Below are 25,115 nucleotides of genomic sequence, written 5' to 3' on the forward strand. Positions count from 1 at the left end.
GGTCCCGATGATTCTCAGCTCCTCCCTGAACCCCATGTAGCGTTCTTCCTGCTGAGCCTGGATCGCAGTGAACCTGGCCAGTACCGTCGCCATCGTTTCTTGGGAGTGGTGGTATGCCCCCATGATGGTGGTGAGGGCCTCTTGGAGAGTGGGTTCCCTGGGCCTCTCCTCCCCCCCCTGTCGCACAGCAGCCCTCCGAGCTGCCCGGTTTCCCCCGGCCTCTGTCCCCTGGCCGGTGTGCCCGCTCCCACTGCCCCCAGGTCCCTGTTGTTGTTGGGGTGTTGGGTTAGCCTGGGTGCCCTGTAGTGGCGGACACACCGCTGATTGAGCTGTCCTAGAGACAGAGGCATGGGCCCGCTGGGTGGGAGCTGTGCTGGTGTCGGCAGAGGGGGTCGGGTCTGGTGTGGCCTGTGGCTGCCTGAGGGGAACCGACTGCCCAGAGGTCCCCGATGGTCCGGGCTGGTCATCAGGTTCACTGTCGACAGAGCTGCTATCCTCAGTGTGGGCCTGTTCCGGTGGTGGGATGGACACTTCTGGACCCTCCTGGCTGGTGTGTTGTCGTTCGGGTCCTGCATGGGGTAAGAGAGTTTGGTTATTGTTTCTGTGTGTGCAATAGCGTGCGTGTTATGGGTGCCCTTGTTCCCCAGTGCAGGCATTCCCTTGAGGGAGGTGTTGTGAGGGTATTTAGTGGGGGGGAGGGGTTAGTGCAGTGGTCATGCATAAGTGATGGGTGCCCATGATTTGTGTTGGCATGCAGGAGTTGGTGTTGGGATGGGTGGGTTGTGCTGGTGAGACATTGTCAGGGAGGATATGTGCTGGGGGGTTGGGGGTGAGGGTGGGGGTGGGGGTGTGGGTTGGCATGCTGGTGGGGTGGCGGGGATATAGTAGTTGAGATGGGACTTACCAGAGTCCATTCCTCCGGCTACTCCAGCGAGGCCCTGAGGATGCAGGATGGTCAAGACCTCTTGCTCCCACGATGTAAATTCGGGAGGGGTGGGTGGGGGTCCGCCGCCAGTCTTCTGGACCGCGATGTTGTGCCTGGAGACCATCGATCGGACCTTCCCCCGTAGGTCGTTCCATCTTTTGCGGATGTCCTCCCTATTCCTGGGATGCTGTCCCACCGCGTTGACCCTGTCCACGTTCCGCTGCCATAGCTCCGCCTTCCTGGCTATACTGGTGTGCTGCACCTGCGAGCCGAAGAGCTGGGGTTCCACTCTTAGGATTTCCTCCACCATGACCCGGAGTTCTTGGTCCGAAAAGCGTGGGTGCCTTTGGGGTGCCATGGGGTGGTGTGGGTGAGGTGTGGGGTGGTGTATGTGATGAGGAGTGTGTTGGTGAGTGGTGCTTTGTGCTACTATGTGGTGTGTGTGATGGTGTAGTGTGCCTCAGTGTGTCTTGCTATGGATTGTCTGCTGTGTCTCTCTCTCCTTCTCTCAGTAATTATGGTCGCAGGGGTTTGTGGGTGATGTGGGTGTGTGTTTTATAGTTGGTTGATTGTGTGTGAGTGGTGTGTGTATGTGTATCAGGTGTGTGTATTTCAAATTGTCCAATGTGGCTGTGTTTTGGTGATGTGTGTGTATTCTGACCGCGGCGGTGTGTACCGCCAATGGAATACCGCGTTTGAATGACCGCCGTGTGGATTCGCGGGTCGTAATGGCATGGGCGTATTTCTGTTGGCGTGACGGTGGAGGTTTGGTCATCTCCAGTTTATCGCTGCCCGCCGATGTGGCGGGCTGCAGTGGAGGACGGATTTTTGGAGGTTTGGCCGTTGTGGGTCAGAATGACCGTGGCGGTTGACCGCGGCCTCTGCGGTGTTATGGCGGTCTTATGACCGGCGGTAAGGGCATTTTACCGCCGAGGTCAGAATCACCCCCTATGTTAGAAAAAGGTTTGAACACAGTCACGTACGTCTTTCTTGTTCTCCACATTGGTAACTATTTCAGAGACATGGGGGATAATCGAGGCAAATTCATAAGGATCTGGGACATTTCTAAATATTTCTAAGCATAAGTGTTTAATTAATGACTATTTCATGAAGAGCAGGGTCGGACTGGCCTATAGGGCAATCAGGCAGTGCCCAATGGGCTGGGCTGGCGGGTCAGTGTGTGGCCCGTCTTCTAGCAGTTTGTGGGCCTGTGTTATGGCCTTGTAGGCCAGGTTTTACTGTTGATATCCCTGATATTACCACCAGCATTGCCTGCAGTAACCACAAATACATGCAGTCACCCATACCTTGCAAAGTACCCATACAGCATATCTTTACAAGGTCAAAACTAGTATGATTTGAAAATGTGGGGCATTTTTTTTAGCTAACTGGTTCGCTGATAGGAGCCACTTTTATTTTGTTGCCTGGGACTATTTTATGTTCTAGTCCGTACCTAATGGAGAGATATAAAAACATTGTGGCCTTATTTTTTAGGTCTGGTGTTAGTGAAGACCTTTTGATGTTAGTAAGATTTTACACTTAATATACTTGCTCACAGGGGCTTTCAGTCAGCCCTCTTCAACCACTGGTCTGTTCATGTGCCATTCATATTTTAATTCTGTCTGCTATATGTTACAGGATGGGTCAATGGGTCAGCTCACTTCAGTCACTAGATAACTTCACTGTGAGTGGCAGCATTCCACCTTTTCAAAAGGTGGAGAGGAGCTTTCAGCATAACACTGTGGATTATTTCTGTGAAGTTATGGGAGTGCCAGGGGCCACTCCCATTGTACTGGATGGGTAATTTTGTTTTGCACCACTGATAGAGTGGTGGAAGAAAGAGGTATGTGGAGTTGTGTAAGCACAACAACTTGGTATTCAGAAACTCCGGCAATCGCTAAGAAAATCATAAGGCCCCTGAGCTTATTTTGTATTTATTCATTTGCAAACTAATCACTACAACCCTTTCTTTACACTTTGAGTTGTAGTACTATTCTGCTCTGGGGAGTGAAAGTCGTTTTCATTGCCCCATAGTGTGTGCACAATCCCCAACCTGTACAGGGACTGTTAGAGCCTGAGCCGCCAACATTTTTCAACAAGAAAGGAAGAGGGGCGACCCATAACCCCTTGTGAGTTTGGGTACTAGTATAAAGTAACGCAAACTGTCAGCAAGGGGATCACTTACAACAAAATACTGTAATTAACTATTTAGGCATTTGATGGAGCATTTTGTATGCTCTACTTCCGAGCGCAATGGACCTTTGGATCCATGGATAGGGTTTACCTAGGGAATCTGGTAAAAATCAATCAGCATTCATTTAACTGTGTAACCAATTTGGCCACACAATAAGGACCCAAAACGGAAATAAAGGTTTTTTTAAAAAAATATCCCTTTTTGCAGGGTTATCCCCAAACATTTTGCCACAGACCTCCTGTTTTTTTATCCTTTGCTAAATGTTGTTTTTGCTAGTTTTAGGACTCTGAGCACTTTACCACTGCTGACCAGTGCTAAAGTGCAAGTGTTCTCTGTCTAAATGGTATTGGTGATTGGTTTATCCATGGTGGGCATATTTGATTTACCAGTAAGTTTTAAGTATAGTGTGCCTAGGGCCTGTAAATCAAATGCTACTAGTGGGCCTTCAACACAACATGAGCAGAAGGTTTTATAGAAGATTGGGGTGTAGCCATCCGAGTCAGGAGACTTCCCAGCCTTCAGTCGGGAAATAGCCAAGACCACTTCATCTACCTGGATTGGGTTGTTGAGGGAGGTTGCTTTGTATGGTGGGAGCGAAGCAAGGGCACAGTTATCTAAAGATGGAGAGGGGTCAGGGTTGATAGAGATGTCGGCGGTATATAATGCCTGGTAGAATTTGTGGAAAGTAGCCTCAATTTGGGGATCTGTACGCACCTTTCCCGAGTGGTGGAGTGAACCATTTTAATAGTATTGGCTTGGACCCGTGCCCTTAGTTTATGGGCTAGGAGCTTTCCGCAGTGGTTGCTCCCCACTTAGTATTTATGTTTTAGTCTTACAATGGCGTATTCTGCTTGATCCAAATCTAAACGCCTCAGTTGGAGACGTGTTCTTAACAACTCCCTCCATACTCTGGGGGCCCGTGCGTTTGTGAATGCGCTCCCATTTTGCCACTTTCTACTCAAGCTGAAGTTGTTGCTCTTTCCAGGCTTTATTCTCTGCCGCGGATACGGAAATCCTTAAGGGCGTCCCCAGATAATCGCCAAGGAGGCAGAGTCCTTATCATTGTGGTTAAGGTAATCTTTAATCGATCGTCTCAAAGCTTCAACTGTGCTCTGTGTCAGAAGCATGGTGTCCCGAAATCTCTAGCTAGGAGACTGAAATGGCTTAAATCAAATTGGGCAGTTAATGTAAGGGAGTGTGGTCTGATAAGTATCTAGGCTCAATGCTAATGTCTTCAATGTGAGCTCAAAAGGCTGAGGAGGCCAGAAAATAGTCTATGCGGGTGTATGTTTTCGTTGCTGCTGAGTATAAGGTGTAGTTCCGAGAGTTCAGGTTCACTTCCCGCCATACGTCTGTCAAGCCACAGTCCTTAAGCCATTGAAGCTCTGCCTGGGAGAGAGCACCTGTCTGACCATGTAAGTTAAGATCGCCTCCCACAAGGATCGCTGTATTGGGGGTAGTCAATGTTGGGCTAAAGGCTTGTGTGATGAATGCTTCTTGGTGTCTATTGGGGGCATAGATTGTAGCTAATGTAAAGTGGAATGAGCCCACACACACTCTATATGCCAGATGTCTGCCTTTTATCTCATGTACTTTGGTGAGGAATTCTCCTGGAAATGCTTTTGACACAAGGATTGCCACCCCACTGTGTTTCATGTGTGCCAAGGACCAGTATTGTTGAGGGAATCGTTTGGGGCACATTCAATAGACATCTTTGGACAATAAGTGTGTTTCTTGTAATAAACAGATATGGCTCTCTGTGTGGTCAAGTTTGGAGAGGATTGACAGCCGTTTTGTAGGATTATTGAGGCCTTGGATATTCAGGCTCAGACATTTAAGTGTCAAGTGTGCTTAGAGATAGGGGTGGTGAGTGTCACCTGCATGTTATAGATGAAGGGTTGAGGTGGGTGATGTTCAATATTATGCCTTTGTTGGGGTTCGTCAGACATATGGTTCTTTCTATGTTGAGAAAGGGAGGAGAGTAAAGCAATTAACAGTGTAGCACAACAGGTGCACAACCAAACCAGTAACAAAGTCCCATGTTCGAGTTAACCCCTAGGGAGAGCGTCAATCTGGGCTCAAGGGTGTTCAGTGGGGCCTGATTAAACTGTTCGTGGGCTCCACCACTCCAGGCCCAGTTGTCGCAGCACAACAGACCGGAACCAAACTTTTGCTACAGGACCCATCCTTTGTGATAGTGTTATCTCTCAGTGCCCATGTATTGGTGCCAGAGGTGATGCTATCTGGGACCGCTTGTCTCTCCTGTGCTTGCTCCTTAGATGATGGTCTTATGTGTTTCAGCCATCGGCCTGCCCGTTTCCATCTAGGTTGGCCCTCGGCGGGGCCTCTCCCGAGATCCAGGCCACCGGTTCCAAGGGGTCATCTGCCATGTCCAGAACCTAGCAGGCCTCTTTGATAGTTTTCACTTGATGCAGCTGGCAGTCCCAGTCCCAGGTGTGTTCTCTTAACTAGATCCGTTGCTGGCTTTGTGCTTGTCAGAGGATGTCCTCTTTGATCAGAAAGTTGTGGATGCAAGCTAAGATGTCTGGGGGCCTCGACCTGGGCCCTCCTAGGCATCTAGCACTGTCTACGCAATCATGTAGAATCTTTTTGTTGTCCTCATATCCCAGGATTGATCTAAACAGGGCTGTAGTGTACTCTCTAATGTCCTCACCCTAAGCCCCACTGGGGCACCTCTGCCTCGGATGTTATGACGGCGAGAGCGTTTTTCAAGATCTCAGTCATTATCTGTAGTTGATCCTGCTGCTCTTGTAGTCGGAGGATCTCCTGTTGGATTTGTTCAATATCTTCATCCCTCGCTATCTCGTTGTCTTCCAGACCCGAGCCCCCTCTCCCCAATCGAGGTAAGATCAGAATGCAGCTCGTGTAGTTCCTGAGAGAGGTCTTAATGCAGCTCCTGGAGATCAGTTTTTAAGGAGTCAAACAGGGAGGTGAGAAAGTCTCTTGTGACTGGCGCAAGCTCGCTATGAGTCTGGCTCCCGCTGTCATCCACCAGCAAAGGTTATAAGGTGTTGTCTATAGTTTTGTTTTGTGCTAGCGCGGATCTAGTCAGCATCTCACGGACCAACTGATCCTATTTATGCTTTGAGGTAGCCATTATCTAGAAGTAGGCCTGCTCAACTCAGTATGGGCCTCTGTGCAGGGTACATCAGCTTGCAGACCACTCCGATGAAGTGAAGCGTCTGCCCAGCAGGGCTCGTCAGATTGCGGTCCAAGGGGATGGCGCAGGGATTCGCCTTCCTTTCTCCTTTTCCCTCCGATCACTGAGCAACTTTGTTGGAGGGGCCCCACCTGCTCAAGGGACACCTCGTCTGGTCGTCTCGCAGGTACACCCCCAGTGCCCGGGTCGCTGCTCAATATCCTCTTGCGCTGTCTGGTGCCCTCTCACCCCCCTCCAGGATCACAAATAGGGTATCTGCCGCCCACAGCTTGCAACCCGTTTGTCTGCTGGGTCAGAGGTGTCTTCAAGGCCACGCGGCCCCTCCAGCCGTGTTCAAAGTCTGTGGCTGGCGCCCCCCAGCCTGGCCTGGTTCTTGCCTCAGGCTTGCTCCCCCGCAGCCGGCGCCCCCAATGTCCAGCGCAGCCTCCCACCAGCAGATGTTCAGGGGAGGCGATTCCTCCTCGCCCGCACGGTTGCCAGACCCGGAGCAGTTCTTATTCACTTGTTGCACCGCAGAACGCTTCAGAGATTGCACCCTGTCCAAGAGGCCCAGCCCACAAGCCTCTTGTGTGTCGGTCCTCGTCTCGACCGGCTCAATGTCACTGGTCCGATGCCTGCCCCGGCAGCTTCTGCATCACTCACCTCCGGCGCTGGACCCTGGGCGCAGCCACTCTGTCATCTGTGGGGCCACTCCGCCCCCGCCTTCGCCGGGATCCCACTGGGGCGCGCTCGGGCCTCTGCCATTTGTAGGCCCCAAGCCTCCCTTCTTGTACACGCTTGGCAGCGCGGCCCCTCTTCAGGCCACGCCTGCTGTTAGGGTCACCTCCTTACCAACATCTCCTCATCGCCCTCATTTTTGCCATTTAGGGGGGGGTGTGAGGCTCCTAGTGCCGCTAAGTCCCTCTTTTTCGGCCCAGGAGACAGAGTGCTCTAGAGGCACGTCTGCTCACGCTTCCATCTTGGCCATGCCCCAAGTTTCTCACTTTAAGGAAATTCAAGCATGGTCAAGCTAACATTAAGCTAATGCAAATTTACTTTCACATTATACTGTCCCCATATTAATTTCAACCAGGATTGCATAATACAGTTAATATGAATGCAGGCTTTACCAATACATGAATATAAAAGCAATGCAGAAGGACAGTTTAACATTAAACTTCAGACATTAGGGCACACATTACATAAATTTATATTGTTCTAAATGCAAATACGTTCAAATAACATCAGGATGGTTATATAATTACATTCATTGATTACATTCCATTTAGTGAGATTAAGGCACACCATATACGATTTTCCTAACACTACAGTGAATGCACTTTATTATTGACTTTGAGTGCACCACTTTAAAATAATGATCTTTTAAAACATACAGTTTGAACTACTTAATGGGAACATATAGGTCATGATTGTGACGTCAGGGGTGGCAGCCAAATCTACCCTGCTCCACATTTAGAGATCTTTAACTCTCTCAATACAATTCACAGAAATCAGTCCAATGTCTGATATTACAGATTAATGCAGAGAAGAGAACAATAAGTAAAGAAACAGGAGAACCAGTAGTGTATTTACAATCAATTGATCTGTATTAAAGCAAGAGGTACCAAGGGGTCCTGCAACAAGAAACACATCGATCCAGCCTGTTAGTTCTACATATTTCCATACACCAATTCACAGAGACAGTAGAGTATAATCCACTCCAAATACAAGGAACATAGCTAGAGGGTGTATCATTCTAGTGTAGAGTATGTCCCAGTGTTAAAGGTCCAAATAAAATAGTTGAATGAGCGTCGACTTTTCGGTTGCTTGTTGTATGAAAATGCAAGACCATTCTCGGGACAAAGATTAGTAGATCGTTAATGTAGAGGACCCTTAAAAAAGTTATTCCACTCGGAGGACAATAGCAAGGAGCTTAATTAATATAATACACTTGGTTTCCATAAGGAAAACTTGTGAGACTACTTGGGGAGGTCAGGGCTTTGTGAATTACTTTTCAAATTGCCACCTCAACGTGAACCAGAGAAATAATCTGACAAACCAAGTTAAGTGCATTACTATAATAATTTATTCTGTAATAATTGTCTTTAAACATTATCCTCCTTGAAGTACTCCAACCAGTTATGATCTTGTTGGTCTTCATCTGTTTCATAATAAAAGCACTTCAACCATTTTCAACTTAAGACTGTCTATGTGTAAATTCCTACACTCAATCTATTTTGAACCACACCGGGACCGTAGAAGCAGGGTTATTCTTTGGTTGGGTGCAGCCTCTACTCCCAGCTGCCTCAAGTGAAAAATAATTTTTTTGGGATTGAATATGTTAACAAATGGTCTACAGAACGCAAATGTCATCCGTGGAAAAAAGTAAAATAGTTTTGCAGCTTTGTTTAATAAAACGTTATTTTTCACTTTTTGTAAATTGTCCTAGATAGGGCCAGAACTTGTGAACTTAAACAATTCACTGTGACAATCATTCACAAATATAGCATATAGAGCATCATCTTGCACATCAGTTTCATCCATCAGTTACACAGTGTAGTGAGCATGGTAGGAAAGAGGTAGATCACAGAGACTAGACATTCATAATGCAGCAGTGTCCACCAACCTCCCAGGCCTCAAAACAGGCTACTATATTTTGCAACACAAACCTAGTAGAGCAGAGAGCATCTCACAGGTCATTCCCATTATTCACTGTAACCAAGCTATTCAGGATAGGATAATCCCCCAGCTAAGTATATCTTCTGTGGCTTTTGGGGCTCTCTAAATCCTTTCAGGTGGGTTTCCTGCGCTGCTGCCTGCTCTAACATATCCCTTTCCCATCTAATGAAACTAGAAAAAAATCAGTCTTGTATGAGTGACCTAATTACATTTTTGCTCTCTGTTGTATATTGTAGGGGAACGTAGTTTAGTGAACACAACTCATAACTCAAAGTGCACACAGTAGTGTCACTAAATCAATGTCCAGTCAAATACACGCTGTATAAGAAAAAGTATTTTATTTCTAACTCCACACATGTAAAGGAATACCATTGTTCATCAGCGATAACACAATCCCCATGAGGTCAAGGCTTTAGCGAGTGTCAGGCAAATTCCTTTCCCTCCCTCCTCCTTGTAATGCTTGAATGCTTACTTCCAAGCAGTACTCAAGAGTTTGTTCCTCTTGGACTCTCTCGGAACTTAGGGCCTGATTAAGATGTTGACGTTGCAACGCCAAGCAGCATCGGCTTCAGACCCGAGAAGACCATCAAGTTGACAGTCTTCCAACCGCCGTATTTAGATGTTACAGTTCTGCAAGCAGATTGACTAGGGGCAGTTGGCTGACAGAGGGAGACAGCAGAGGGACCCAATGGACTTTGTACAATGGCAGGGACAATGGAAGAGAGGTAAGCGACACACACACTGTACCTTAGCCATAGGTGTGCCTGATACCACACACTTCACAACACACCACATTCACACAATAACCCATTGCCATTCCGACACAACACAACCTATACATGCTGGACACACCCATTGCCATACATCCATGACATAACATACACACACCATTGACACTGCACTCACACACTTCACAACCACAACAACCAACACAACTGCACACTTGTAGGAAAGTACCATCTTGCCTGGCATGTTACCCCCATTTTTCACTGTATATATGTTGTTTTAGTTGTATGTGTCACTGGGACCCTGGTAACCCAGGGCCCCAGTGCTCATAAGTGTGCCTGAATGTGTTACCTGTGTAGTGACTAACTGTCTCACTGAGGCTCTGCTAATCAGAACCTCAGTGGTTATGCTCTCTCATTTCTTTCCAAATTGTCACTAACAGGCTAGTGACCATTTTTACCAATTTACATTGGCTTACTGGAACACCCTTATAATTCCCTAGTATATGGTACTGAGGTACCCAGGGTATTGGGGTTCCAGGAGATCCCTATGGGCTGCAGCATTTCTTTTGCCACCAATAGGGAGCTCTGACAAATCTTACACAGGCCTGCCACTGCAGCCTGAGTGAAATAACGTCCACGTTATTTCACAGCCATTTTACACTGCACTTAAGTAACTTATAAGTCACCTATATGTCTAACCTTTACCTGGTAAAGGTTAGGTGCAAAGTTACTTAGTGTGAGGGCACCCTGGCACTAGCCAAGGTGCCCCCACATTGTTCAGAGCCAATTCCCTGAACTTTGTGAGTGCGGGGACACCATTACACGCGTGCACTACATATAGGTCACTACCTATATGTAGCTTCACCATGGTAACTCCGAATATGGCCATGTAACATGTCTATAATCATGGAATTGCCCCCTCTATACCATCCTGGCATAGTTGGCACAATCCCATGATCCCAGTGGTCTGTGGCACAGACCCTGGTACTGCCAAACTGCCCTTCCTGGGGTTTCACTGCAGCTGCTGCTGCTGCCAACCCCTCAGACAGGCAGCTGCCCTCCTGGGGTCCAGCCAGGCCTGGCCCAGGATGGCAGAACAAAGAACTTCCTCTGAGAGAGGGTGTGACACCCTCTCCCTTTGGAAAATGGTGTGAAGGCAGGGGAGGAGTAGCCTCCCCCAGCCTCTGGAAATGCTTTCTTTGGCACAGATGTGCCCAATTCTGCATAAGCCAGTCTACACCGGTTCAGGGACCCCTTAGCCCCTGCTCTGGCGTGAAACTGGACAAAGGAAAGGGGAGTGACCACTCCCCTGACCTGCACCTCCCCTGGGAGGTGTCCAGAGCTCCTCCAGTGTGCTCCAGACCTCTGCCATCTTGGAAACAGAGGTGCTGCTGGCACACTGGACTGCTCTGAGTGGCCAGTGCCACCAGGTGACGTCAGAGACTCCTGCTGATAGGCTCCTTCAGGTGTTAGTAGCCTATCCTCTCTCCTAGGTAGCCAAACCCTCTTTTCTGGCTATTTAGGGTCTCTGTCTCTGGGGAAACTTTAGATAACGAATGCAAGAGCTCATCCGAGTTCCTCTGCATCTCTCTCTTCACCTTCTGATAAGGAAACGACTGCTGACCGCGCTGGAAGCCTGCAAACCTGCAACATAGTAGCAAAGACGACTACTGCAACTCTGTAACGCTGATCCTGCCGCCTTCTCGACTGTTTTCCTGCTTGTGCATGCTGTGGGGGTAGTCTGCCTCCTCTCTGCACCAGAAGCTCCGAAGAAATCTGCCGTGGGTCGACGGAATCTTCCCCCTGCAACCGCAGGCACCAAAAAGCTGCATTACCGGTCCCTTGGGTCTCCTCTCAGCACGACGAGCGAGGTCCCTCGAATCCAGCGACTCGGTCCAAGTGACCCCCACAGTCCAGTGACTCTTCAGTCCAAGTTTGGTGGAGGTAAGTCCTTGCCTCACCTCGCTGGGCTGCATTGCTGGGAACCGCGACTTTGCAAGCTACTTCGGCCCCTGTGCACTTCCGGCGGAAATCCTTTGTGCACAGCCAAGCCTGGGTCCACGGCACTCTAACCTGCATTGCACGACTTTCTAAGTTGGTCTCCGGCGACGTGGGACTCCTTTGTGCAACTTCGGCGAGCACCGTTTCACGCATCCTCGTAGTGCCTGTTTCTGGCACTTCTCCGGGCGCTACCTGCTTTAGTGAGGGCTCTTTGTCTTGCTCGACGTCCCCTCTCTCTTCACGTCCAATTTGCGACCTCCTGGTCCCTCCTGGGCCCCAGCAGCGTCCAAAAACGCCAAACGCACGATTTGCGTCTAGAAAGGCTTGTAGGCGTCCTTTCGGCGGGAAAACACTTCTGCACGACTCTCCAAGGCGAGAGGGATCCGTCCACCAAAGGGGAAGTCTCTAGCCCTTTTCGTTCCTGCAGAAACCTCAGCTTCTTCTGTCCAGTCGAAGCTTCTTTGCACCCACAGCTGGCATTTCCTGGGCATCTGCCCATCTCCGACTTGCTTGTGACTTTTGGACTTGGTCCCCTTGTTCCACAGGTACCCTAGATTGGAAATCCACAGTTGTTGCATTGCTGGTTTGTGTCTTTCCTGCATTATTCCTCTAACACGACTATTTTGTCCTTAGGGGAACTTTAGTGCACTTTGCACTCACTTTTCAGGGTCTTGGGGAGGGTTATTTTTCTAACTCTCACTATTTTCTAATAGTCCCAGCGACCCTCTACAAGGTCACATAGGTTTGGGGTCCATTCGTGGTTCGCATTCCACTTTTGGAGTATATGGTTTGTGTTGCCCCTATCCCTATGTTTCCCCATTGCATCCTATTGTAACTATACATTGTTTGCACTGTTTTCTAAGACTATACTGCATATTTTTGCTATTGTGTATATATATCTTGTGTATATTTCCTATCCTCTCACTGAGGGTACACTCTAAGATACTTTGGCATATTGTCATAAAAATAAAGTACCTTTATTTTTAGTATAACTGTGTATTGTGTTTTCTTATGATATTGTGTACATGACACTAAGTGGTACTGTAGTAGCTTCACACGTCTCCTAGTTCAGCCTAAGCTGCTCTGCTAAGCTACCATTATCTATCAGCCTAAGCTGCTAGACACCCTATACACTAATAAGGGATAACTGGGCCTGGTGCAAGGTGCAAGTACCCCTTGGTACTCACTACAAGCCAGTCCAGCCTCCTACATTGGTTGTGCAGCGGTGGGATAAGTGCTTGAGACTGCTTACCACTCTTGTCATTGTACTTTTCATAAGAGAAAAATATACAAAACAAGGTCAGTGTATATACACATAGCCAAAAAGTTTTGCATTTCCTCTTTTCACTCTTTTCTAAGTGCTGAAAAGTACTCCTAAACTTTCAAAAAAGTTCTTAAAAGTTTAAAAAGTTTTTTCTGTCTCTCCAAAAAGTTCTGAAAACTTTTTTCTCTTTTTCTATCACTTTAGCTCTCTCTAAAAATGTCTGGCACAGGCCAAAGTGTTGATCTGTCCAAACTTGCATATGACAACCTTAGCTGGAAAAGAGCAAGGAGTCTCTGTATAGATAGAGGTTTGAGTGTAGGGAAGAATCCTGCCTTGGAACTGTTAATTAACATGCTTAGAGAACAGGATAAGGCCATAGGTGCCCCATCTGTTGAAAAAGTACCTAATAGTTCCCAATCTGATTCAGGGACTCCCCCAGGAAAAGATTCAGGAAAGAAACTTCCTAGCCTGCCCATTACTAGACAATCTAGCATAGATGGTAATGATGATGAGCCACACCAAATAAATAGTGTGGTCTCACATCATAGCAAAAGCATTTATTCTCACCATTCTGGTAGTAATGTTTCTGTAAACCAAGCTGTTAAGTTGGCTTCTGTAAGGGACAGGTCTCCTTCTGTTCATTCCCATCATAGCTCTGTTTCTAGAAATGTCCCTCCCACCAACCCTGATGACAGAATGTTAGAGAGGGAACTCAATAAGTTGAGGGTGGAACAAACCAGACTGAAGCTTCAAAAGCAACAGCTGGATTTGGATAGACAGTCTTTTGAATTAGAGAAGGAAAGACAGAAGTTGGGTTTAGATACCCATGGTGGCAGCAGCAGTATTCCCCATAGTCATCCTGCAAAAGAGCATGATTCCAGGAATCTGCACAAGATAGTTCCCCCTTATAAGGAGGGGAATGACATTAACAAGTGGTTTGCTGCACTTGAGAGGGCCTGTGTTGTACAGGATGTCCCTCAAAGGCAGTGGGCTGCTATCCTATGGCTATCATTTAGTGGAAAAGGTAGGGATAGGCTCCTTACTGTAAAAGAAAATGATGCTAATAATTTCCAAGTTCTTAAGAATGCACTCCTGGATGGTTATGGCTTAACCACTGAACAGTACAGGATAAAGTTCAGAGAGACCAAAAAGGAGTCTTCACAAGACTGGGTTGATTTCATTGACCAGGCAGTGAAGGCCTTGGAGGGGTGGTTACATGGCAGTAAAGTTACTGATTATGACAGCCTGTATAACTTAATCCTGAGAGAGCATATTCTTAATAATTGTGTGTCTGATTTGTTGCACCAGTACTTGGTGGACTCTGATCTGACCTCTCCCCAAGAATTGGGAAAGAAGGCAGACAAATGGGTCAGAACAAGAGTGAACAGAAAAGTTCATACAGGGGGTGACAAAGATGGCAACAAAAAGAAGGATGGTAAGTCTTCAGACAAGGGTGGGGACAAATCTAAAAATGAGTCTTCATCAGGCCCACAAAAACACTCTGGTGGGGGTGGTGGGTCCAAATCCTCTTTTAATCAGAACAAGGAAAAGAAACCATGGTGCTATTTATGTAAAATAAAAGGCCATTGGACAACAGATCCCAGTTGTCCAAAGAAAGGCACCACAGCTCCTACCACTACAACCCCTACTGCTACACCTAGTGTCCCTACTAATAGCAGTGGTGGTGGGAGCAAACCTACTAATAGCCAATCCAAGGGAGTAGCTGGGCTCACTTTTGGTAATTTAGTTGGGGTTGGTCTGATTAGGGAGACCACAGAGGCTACTTTAGTCTCTGAAGGGGCTATTGATTTAGCCACTTTGGTTGCTTGCCCCCATAACTTGGAGAAGTACAAGCAACTAACCCTAATAAATGGTGTTGAGGTCCAGGCCTACAGGGACACAGGTGCCAGTGTCACAATGGTGATTGAGAAACTGGTGCACCCTGAACAACACATACTTGGACACCAGTACCAAGTAACCGATGATCACAACATAACACAAAGCCACCCCATGGCTGTTGTAAATCTCAACTGGGGGGGGGGGGGGGGGTAACTGGTCCAAAGAAAGTTGTGGTAGCTTCAGATTTACCTGTAGACTGTCTATTAGGGAATGATTTGGAGACATCAGCTTGGTCAGATGTGGAGTTGGAGGCCCATGCAGCAATGCTGGGCATCCCAGGGCATATTTTTGCTTTGACAAGGGCTCAGGCCAAAAAGCAAAAAGGACAGGGAAGCTTGGATCCTGGAACAATGGACCAAGTGCTCCCTAAAGCTAGGGCTAGTAGAAGCAAACCACTTCCTACTATCCCTCCCTCTACAGTGGATTCAACTTCTGAGGAAGAAGAATTCCCTCCCTGTGCAGAACCTACACCAGAGGAGCTGGAAGCAGACACTGCTGAGCTTTTGGGTGAAGGGGGGCCTGCCAGGGAGGAGCTGAGTGTGGCACAGCAAACCTGTCCCACATTAGAGGGTCTCAGGCAGCAAGCTGTCAAACAGGCTAATGGGGATGTCAGTGACTCTCACAGAGTTTACTCGGAGGACAACCTCTTGTACACTGAGCATAGGGATCCTAAACCTGGAGCTGCCAGGAGATTAGTGATTCCTCAGGAGTACAGAAAGTTCCTCCTAACACTGGCACATGACATTCCCTTAGCTGGGCATTTAGGACAAATGAAAACTTGGGACAGGCTTGTTCCCCTGTTTCATTGGCCTAGGATGTCTGTGGACACAAAGGAATTTTGTAAGTCCTGTGAAACCTGTCAAGCCAGTGGCAAGACAGGTGGCACTCCAAAGGCACCCCTTATCCCACTGCCTGTGGTTGGGGTTCCCTTTGAAAGGGTAGGGGTTGACATAGTTGGCCCCCTTGACCCTCCTACTGCTTCAGGCAATAGGTTTATCTTGGTGGTAGTGGACCATGCCACAAGATATCCTGAAGCTATTCCTTTAAGGACCACTACAGCTCCTGCAGTGGCAAAGGCCCTCCTGGGAATCTTTTCCAGAGTGGGCTTCCCAAAAGAGGTGGTATCAGACAGGGGAAGCAATTTCATGTCTGCTTACTTAAAGGCCATGTGGAAGGAGTGTGGTGTAACGTACAAGTTCACAACACCCTATCATCCACAAACAAATGGACTGGTGGAGAGATTTAATAAAACTCTCAAAGGCATGATTATGGGTCTCCCTGAAAAACTCCGCAGGAGATGGGATATCCTTCTACCATGCCTCCTTTTTGCCTACAGGGAGGTACCCCAGAAAGGAGTGGGCTTCAGCCCCTTTGAACTTCTTTTTGGACACCCTGTTAGGGGTCCACTCACACTTGTAAAGGAGGGTTGGGAACAACCTTTAAAAGCTCCTAAGCAGGATATTGTGGATTATGTACTTGGCCTCAGATCAAGGATGGCTGAGTACATGAAAAAGGCCAGTAAAAACCTTCAGGCCAGCCAAGAGCTCCAGAAGCAATGGCATGATCAGAAGGCTGTTTTGGTTCAGTACCAACCAGGGCAGAAAGTGTGGGTCTTGGAGCCTGTGGCCCCAAGAGCACTCCAAGATAAATGGAGTGGTCCCCACACAATTGTTGAAAAGAAGGGTGAAGTCACCTACTTGGTTGACTTAGGCACTGCCAGGAGTCCCCTTAGGGTGCTCCATGTCAACCGCCTGAAACCCTACTATGACAGGGCTGATCTCACCCTGCTCATGGCAACAGATGAGGGACAGGAAGAAGACAGTGATCCTCTACCTGATCTCTTCTCTTCCACAGATCAAGATGCTCTTGTGGAAGGTGTAGTTTTGGCTGATTGTCTTACTGCTGAGCAAAAAGACAATTGCATAAATCTCCTAGGACAATTTTCAGAACTCTTCTCCACTGTGCCAGGCACCACTTCTTGGTGTGAGCACACTATAGATACTGGAGACAGTTTACCTGTCAAAAGTAAGATCTATAGGCAGCCTGACCATGTCAGGGACTGCATAAAGCAAGAAGTTCAGAAAATGTTGGAACTAGGAGTGGTTGAGCACTCTGACAGTCCATGGGCTTCTCCTGTGGTACTGGTACCAAAACCCAATTCTAAAGATGGAAAGAAAGAAATGCGGTTTTGTGTAGACTATAGAGGTCTCAACTTGGTAACCAAAACTGATGCTCACCCTATACCCAGGGCAGATGAGCTCATAGATACACTGGCATCTGCCAAGTATCTAAGCACTTTTGATTTGACTGCAGGGTATTGGCAGATCAAATTGTCAGAAGATGCTAAACCTAAGACTGCATTTTCTACCATTGGAGGACATTACCAGTTTACTGTAATGCCTTTTGGTTTGAAAAATGCACCTGCCACTTTTCAGAGGTTGGTGAACACAGTCCTGCAAGGGCTGGAAGCTTTCAGTGCAGCATATTTGGACGATATAGCTGTCTTTAGCTCCAGCTGGGATGATCACCTGGTCCACCTATGGAAAGTTTTGGAGGCCCTGCAAAAGGCAGGCCTCACTATCAAGGCTTCAAAGTGCCAGATAGGGCAGGGTAAGGTGGTTTATCTGGGACACCTTGTTGGTGGGGAACAGATTTCACCACTTCAGGGGAAAATCCAAACAATTATTGATTGGGTTCCCCCTACCACTCAGACTCAGGTGAGAGCCTTCCTAGGCCTCACTGGGTACTACAGGAGGTTCATTAAGAACTATGGCTCCATTGCAGCCCCTCTTAATGACCTCACATCCAAGAAAATGCCTAAAAAGGTATTATGGACAGCAAGCTGTCAGAAAGCTTTTGAGGAGCTGAAGCAGGCCATGTGCTCTGCACCTGTCCTGAAAAGCCCTTGTTACTCTAAAAAATTCTATGTCCAAACTGATGCATCTGAATTAGGAGTAGGGGCAGTCCTATCACAACTTAATTCTGAGGGCCAGGATCAACCTGTTGCTTTTATTAGTAGAAGGTTGACCCCTAGAGAAAAGCGTTGGTCTGCCATTGAGAGGGAGGCCTTTGCTGTGGTCTGGGCTCTGAAGAAGTTGAGGCCATACCTGTTTGGCACTCACTTCATTGTTCAGACAGACCACAAACCTCTACTTTGGCTAAAACAAATGAAAGGTGAAAATCCTAAATTGTTGAGGTGGTCCATATCCCTACAGGGAATGGACTATACAGTGGAACATAGACCTGGGAGTAGCCACTCCAATGCAGATGGACTCTCCAGATATTTCCACTTAGACAATGAAGACTCATCAGGTCATGGCTAGTCTTATTGTCCTTCGTTTGGGGGGGGGGGTTGTGTAGGAAAGTACCATCTTGCCTGGCATGTTACCCCCATTTTTCACTGTATATATGTTGTTTTAGTTGTATGTGTCACTGGGACCCTGGTAACCCAGGGCCCCAGTGCTCATAAGTGTGCCTGAATGTGTTACCTGTGTAGTGACTAACTGTCTCACTGAGGCTCTGCTAATCAGAACCTCAGTGGTTATGCTCTCTCATTTCTTTCCAAATTGTCACTAACAGGCTAGTGACCATTTTTACCAATTTACATTGGCTTACTGGAACACCCTTATAATTCCCTAGTATATGGTACTGAGGTACCCAGGGTATTGGGGTTCCAGGAGATCCCTATGGGCTGCAGCATTTCTTTTGCCACCCATAGGGAGCTCTGACAAATCTTACACAGGCCTGCCACTGCAGCCTGAGTGAAATAACGTCCACGTTATTTCACAGCCATTTTACACTGCACTTAAGTAACTTATAAGTCACCTATATGTCTAACCTTTACCTGGTAAAGGTTAGGTGCAAAGTTACTTAGTGTGAGGGCACCCTGGCACTAGCCAAGGTGCCCCCACATTGTTCAGAGCCAATTCCCTGAACTTTGTGAGTGCGGGGACACCATTACACGCGTGCACTACATATAGGTCACTACCTATATGTAGCTTCACCATGGTAACTCCGAATATGGCCATGTAACATGTCTATGATCATGGAATTGCCCCCTCTATACCATCCTGGCATAGTTGCCACAATCCCATGATCCCAGTGGTCTGTAGCACAGACCCTGGTACTGCCAAACTGCCCTTCCTGGGGTTTCACTGCAGCTGCTGCTGCTGCCAACCCCTCAGACAGGCAGCTGCCCTCCTGGGGTCCAGCCAGGCCTGGCCCAGGATGGCAGAACAAAGAACTTCCTCTGAGAGAGGGTGTGACACCCTCTCCCTTTGGAAAATGGTGTGAAGGCAGGGGAGGAGTAGCCTCCCCCAGCCTCTGGAAATGCTTTCTTGGGCACAGGTGTGCCCAATTCTGCATAAGCCAGTCTACACCGGTTCAGGGACCCCTTAGCCCCTGCTCTGGCGCGAAACTGGACAAAGGAAAGGGGAGTGACCACTCCCCTGACCTGCACCTCCCCTGGGAGGTGTCCAGAGCTCCTCCAGTGTGCTCCAGACCTCTGCCATCTTGGAAACAGAGGTGCTGCTGGCACACTGGACTGCTCTGAGTGGCCAGTGCCACCAGGTGACGTCAGAGACTCCTGCTGATAGGCTCCTTCAGGTGTTAGTAGCCTATCCTCTCTCCTAGGTAGCCAAACCCTCTTTTCTGGCTATTTAGGGTCTCTGTCTCTGGGGAAACTTTAGATAACGAATGCAAGAGCTCATCCGAGTTCCTCTGCATCTCTCTCTTCACCTTCTGATAAGGAAACGACTGCTGACCGCGCTGGAAGCCTGCAAACCTGCAACATAGTAGCAAAGACGACTACTGCAACTCTGTAACGCTGATCCTGCCGCCTTCTCGACTGTTTTCCTGCTTGTGCATGCTGTGGGGGTAGTCTGCCTCCTCTCTGCACCAGAAGCTCCGAAGAAATCTCCCGTGGGTCGACGGAATCTTCCCCCTGCAACCACAGGCACCAAAAAGCTGCATTACCGGTCCCTTGGGTCTCCTCTCAGCACGACGAGCGAGGTCCCTCGAATCCAGCGACTCTGTCCAAGTGACCCCCACAGTCCAGTGACTCTTCAGTCCAAGTTTGGTGGAGGTAAGTCCTTGCCTCACCTCGCTGGGCTGCATTGCTGGGAACCGCGACTTTGCAAGCTACTCCGGCCCCTGTGCACTTCCGGCGGAAATCCTTTGTGCACAGCCAAGCCTGGGTCCACGGCACTCTAACCTGCATTGCACTACTTTCTAAGTTGGTCTCCGGCGACGTGGGACTCCTTTGTGCAACTTCGGCGAGCACCGTTTCACGCATCCTCGTAGTGCCTGTTTCTGGCACTTCTCCGGGTGCTACCTGCTTCAGTGAGGGCTCTTTGTCTTGCTCGACGTCCCCGCTCTCTTCAGGTCCAATTTGCGACCTCCTGGTCCCTCCTGGGCCCCAGCAGCGTCCAAAAACGCCAAACGCACAATTTGCGTCTAGAAAGGCTTGTTGGCGTCCTTTCGGCGGGAAAACACTTCTGCACGACTTTCCAAGGCGAGAGGGATCCATCCACCAAAGGGGAAGTCTCTAGCCCTTTTTGTTCCTGCAGAAACCTCAGCTTCTTCTGTCCAGTCGAAGCTTCTTTGCACCCGCAGCTGGCATTTCCTGGGCATCTGCCCATCTCCGACTTGCTTGTGACTTTTGGACTTGGTCCCCTTGTTCCACAGGTACCCTAGATTGGAAATCCACAGTTGTTGCATTGCTGGTTTGTGTCTTTCCTGCATTATTCCTCTAACACAACTATTTTGTCCTTAGGGGAACTTTAGTGCACTTTGCACTCACTTTTCAGGGTCTTGGGGAGGGTTATTTTTCTAACTCTCACTATTTTCTAATAGTCCCAGCGACCCTCTACAAGGTCACATAGGTTTGGGGTCCATTCGTGGTTCGCATTCCACTTTTGGAGTATATGGTTTGTGTTGCCCCTATCCCTATGTTTCCCCATTGCATCCTATTGTAACTATACATTGTTTGCACTGTTTTCTAAGACTATACTGCATATTTTTGCTATTGTGTATATATATCTTGTGTATATTTCCTATCCTCTCACTGAGGGTACACTCTAAGATACTTTGGCATATTGTCATAAAAATAAAGTACCTTTATTTTTAGTATAACTGTGTATTGTGTTTTCTTATGATATTGTGCACATGACACTAAGTGGTACTGTAGTAGCTTCACACGTCTCCTAGTTCAGCCTAAGCTGCTCTGCTAAGCTACCATTATCTATCAGCCTAAGCTGCTAGACACCCTATACACTAATAAGGGATAACTGGGCCTGGTGCAAGGTGCAAGTACCCCTTGGTACTCACTACAAGCCAGTCCAGCCTCCTACAACACTCAGCTGTGCAAACACATGCACACACACGCACAACTGCACACATCATGACAATGACTGCCACACAACAACCGCACTCACATTATATGTCACACAGCAACACAACTTACACAACATCGGTGTCACATGCAAGTGACACACATTCAGACACAATCACACCACCCACTCTAGTTCCCTCCACCTCAACCAGCCAATCACACTACATACACACATACACGTACTGACTCCCACGCACAACTTGCAGCACAAGATGCGAGGTCCCCTGGCAATGTGCACACATGGACACAGTTGACAGGTGTGAATGTACTATCATTGTGGTGCCAGCATTCATTTGACAATGAATACTGACACCATAATGAGAGTTGTGTATGTGTGTGATATGTGTTGTGTACTAGTGTGTCTCCATCTGAGTCTGACCCACTCATGTCCCCGACATATGCATGTCACAGTGATTACAAAAAATTACTGTGACATGTTTATGTCTCCAGTGATCCTAACCTCCTGTGCAGAGTCCACCCAATCTACCCTGGCAATGCGGCATCTTTACCTTGGAGTCTGGCGACGAGTGGGGTCATATGTCTCCATGGGGCAGTGGCAGCAGCGATGGCAGGTGTTGTCCAGTTGTGTCTAGTCAATGATGGGATGGAGATATGGAAAAAAGGTGAATTTTACCCCCTTTCACAACCAATCTGCCAACTCAGAAGTGGAGGTCGGACCACCACTTTTTTCTTGGCGGTAAGGCACATCTAAATCTGCATGGCAGGAAGGGTGGCTGGGGTCCTGCCAGAATCCACTTTTCCCTTTCCCGCCATCGATGCGGGCGGTGTTTCTTGGCTGACACATCAGGTCTCATGCGGACTTTCATCTACAGGACTGCCAAAAGCTAAATACAGTGAGCGGATCGTCATAGCAGCGGATGGGTCATCAAGCCCTTAGTAAAAACTTTCTATGGTGCTGCAGCACCATCAGCAGTGAGCCCCAGGGACCCAACAGGCCCAGTTCAAGTGTTACCCATGTCGGCAGCACAGAAGTATTCAGCACTGACCACGGAACTCAAGAGTTCTGATCGTCTTCGGAGATATCAGGCTGCGTGTGGTACATGTGACAGCAGTCAGCATGCACAGGCTCTCTTCCCAAGCAGAGCTGCTGGCTTACCTGTGATCAGAGATACTCCCAACCTGCGAATATGCGGTACGTTAATCCTCCTTACATGGAGGGGGGATTCCAGTCCTTCAGCTCCCGACTAGAATCCCGAAGATTGTGTGACATTGTCTGTGGCATCCTCCATAGTCCCCAGGGGTCAGTCAGGGGCAGTTCTCACTGTGTGGGCTTGACCTGCCGAATGCAGCGTCAGTCTTTATTCGGATGAGGGCCTGAACTTCCTGACAGTGTTGGTACCAGCAACCCATCTTGGCATATTGGATTGCCATGGTACATTACATATTGAGCACAGACTCCTCAGGTGCAATCACCTCCACTTCCGAGGTTATGAGTCTTGGCACTTTTGCAACAGTAAGTTCATCTGCGGCCCCTCCCTAGTGCACAGGGTCATCACAACATGGCAGTATGGGTTTGGAAAATCCTGCATGCAATTAGCACATGGCTTAGTCTACTGTGGCCATCTTCTGGCATACTGGGTCGCCCAGCCAATAGTGCACATGGGCAATGACCCAATCGGTGCCGTTCCCTCACACCTCGCTCAGAGAGCCCTTTCAGTAGGGTTCCCCACTGGACCTCGCTCCCTCCAATGCTCTTCTCTTCCTCACAGGGCACACTGGTCTTGGCAAGCTGGCAGGCCCTGATGCTCCACGCTCTGGGGCAAGTAGTCTTGGTTTCTCTGGCTGATGTCCCCTCACACAGCTGGAAGACTAGCAGGCCTTGTCACCCAGTCCTGGTCACTAGCTGAAGTCTTGCAGAGCTTCCACTCTTACAAAGTCGGTCTGGCTGCTTGGCAGATTTTTAGGGTTTCATCCTCCTCTTCTTATAGTCTTTTTTCAGACAAGAAATGTGATTTAGGGTCTGAGTCTTTGAAGTTTTATGTTGTGGTTTTGCTTCTTTTAAAGTGTAAATCTTTCCTTTTCTTCCTTCCTCTTGAAAGTCTCTTTGTCACAGCAGGCAATACTCTGAAGTTGATTGTCCCGCAACACGGTTCATGGGAGTGACCAGACTTCACGCCTGAATGTCAGCCACAGTGATATGTGCATCAAAAGGTTAATCTTGGGCTTCCAATCCTACTTTTTATGATCCCCTAATCAGTCCCATCTCCTTCCTGAGATTTGTCCAGGCCACTTTCTTGTGATTTATCAATGAATCAAAAAGCAACCTTTTGAAATGTAAAGGGACAGTCTCTTCCTCCCCTCCTTTAGTGTGTATCCCACCAGCTCACAGGAATGCAGCAATACACACATCTTCCTGGGGGGATTCCTCAATTCCTCATGCCTACATTAGGCAGGCCTGGGCTTCCATAAATGGAACCCAGGGTCCACCATGTAATGCACTTTTGCAGGCATCATTTAGTGTCCGTATAGTGTCACAGCACACATGCTCCCCATTTCTGTTACCTCCATGAATTGTGCAACTACAGTCACACATGCATTCAGCACACACACTCAATCTGTGTGCACTTTTCAGCACAGTTACCTTTTCTGTGTTGTACTAGGGTGTTCTATTCGCAAACACATAGAATGCCAGCACACATACACTCACCATGTGCGCTGCACAACACTTCATCGTTTATGTATTGCACTTCACGCAAGCACACATACACCCTGCACATGCTTCTATTTGTTCATACACTGCACAGCACAACATCTCCCATGTAATGTATTCTCCACACGCATACAACTCAGTACATGTCCTAACCAAGCATATATTACACAGTACTGCTCTATCCCTGTACTGTATCCATCCCAGGCACACATACATTCAGTGCAGAGTCACCACTGTTCACATGATGTGGGCCAAGGGTGAGTTAAGCACACAGCAGCAGAACTTTAAGAAGGTGAATGAGCCTATAGGCACTCCTCCAGTGACAAAGGGTGACAAGCATTTGCAATGCAGTAGGTCTTGCACGTGTGAGAGTTAGATCTAATGGCACTGTAAATGGATAAGTGTACTTGTTTGCCACATAAATTGGTCAACTCTGCCTAATAATATGGTCCTTTCCTGCCACGTAATAATAATAATAATGATACTGAGCAAGCAGTTCTACAAGATCATGTGTGACAAAAGCAAACTTTTAATGAGAAACAGTGGATAGAGTATCACAGCTCTGTACAATGATGAACAAAATGTAAGTGCTTAACTATAGTTAGAGGAGCTTTGTGCTTACATTTTGTAAGCTGTCACAAAGGGGATGAACTGTCCTCTCCATAACTATGACATGAGGTAACTAAGAAACAATGTGAAGTAACTGGTAGTCATGTAAAACGCTCCAATACTGCCCATTGCGCTGTGTAAAACTTGAAAGGTCCATGAGTGCAAAGGGGAAACATAAAAAACAATGAGAAGCAACTGGTAGTTATGCAAATCACTCCAATACTGCACAGTGCGCTGCGTAAAACTTGAAAGCTTCATGAGCACCATGAGCGCGAAGGCAAAACAAAAAAAACAATAAGAACTAACTGGTATTCATGCAAATTGCTCCAATAGTGCCCATTGTGTTGTGCAAAACAACTTGAAAGCACCATGGGGGCCATGAGCACAGATGAGAAACAAAATAAACAATGAGAAGTAACTGGAGTCATGCAAAGCGCTCCAATGCTGCCCATTGCGTTGTGTCAAACTTGAATGCGCAATGGCCGACATAAGCCATAGGAAAAGCAAAATAAACAATGAGAAGTAACTGATAGTCAAGCAAAGTGATCCAATACTGCCCATTGCACTGTATAAAACTTGAACGAGCTATAACCG

This window comes from Pleurodeles waltl, chromosome 9 (genome assembly GCF_031143425.1).
Source record: "Pleurodeles waltl isolate 20211129_DDA chromosome 9, aPleWal1.hap1.20221129, whole genome shotgun sequence".
In the NCBI taxonomy this organism is placed as follows: Eukaryota; Metazoa; Chordata; class Amphibia; order Caudata; family Salamandridae; genus Pleurodeles; species Pleurodeles waltl.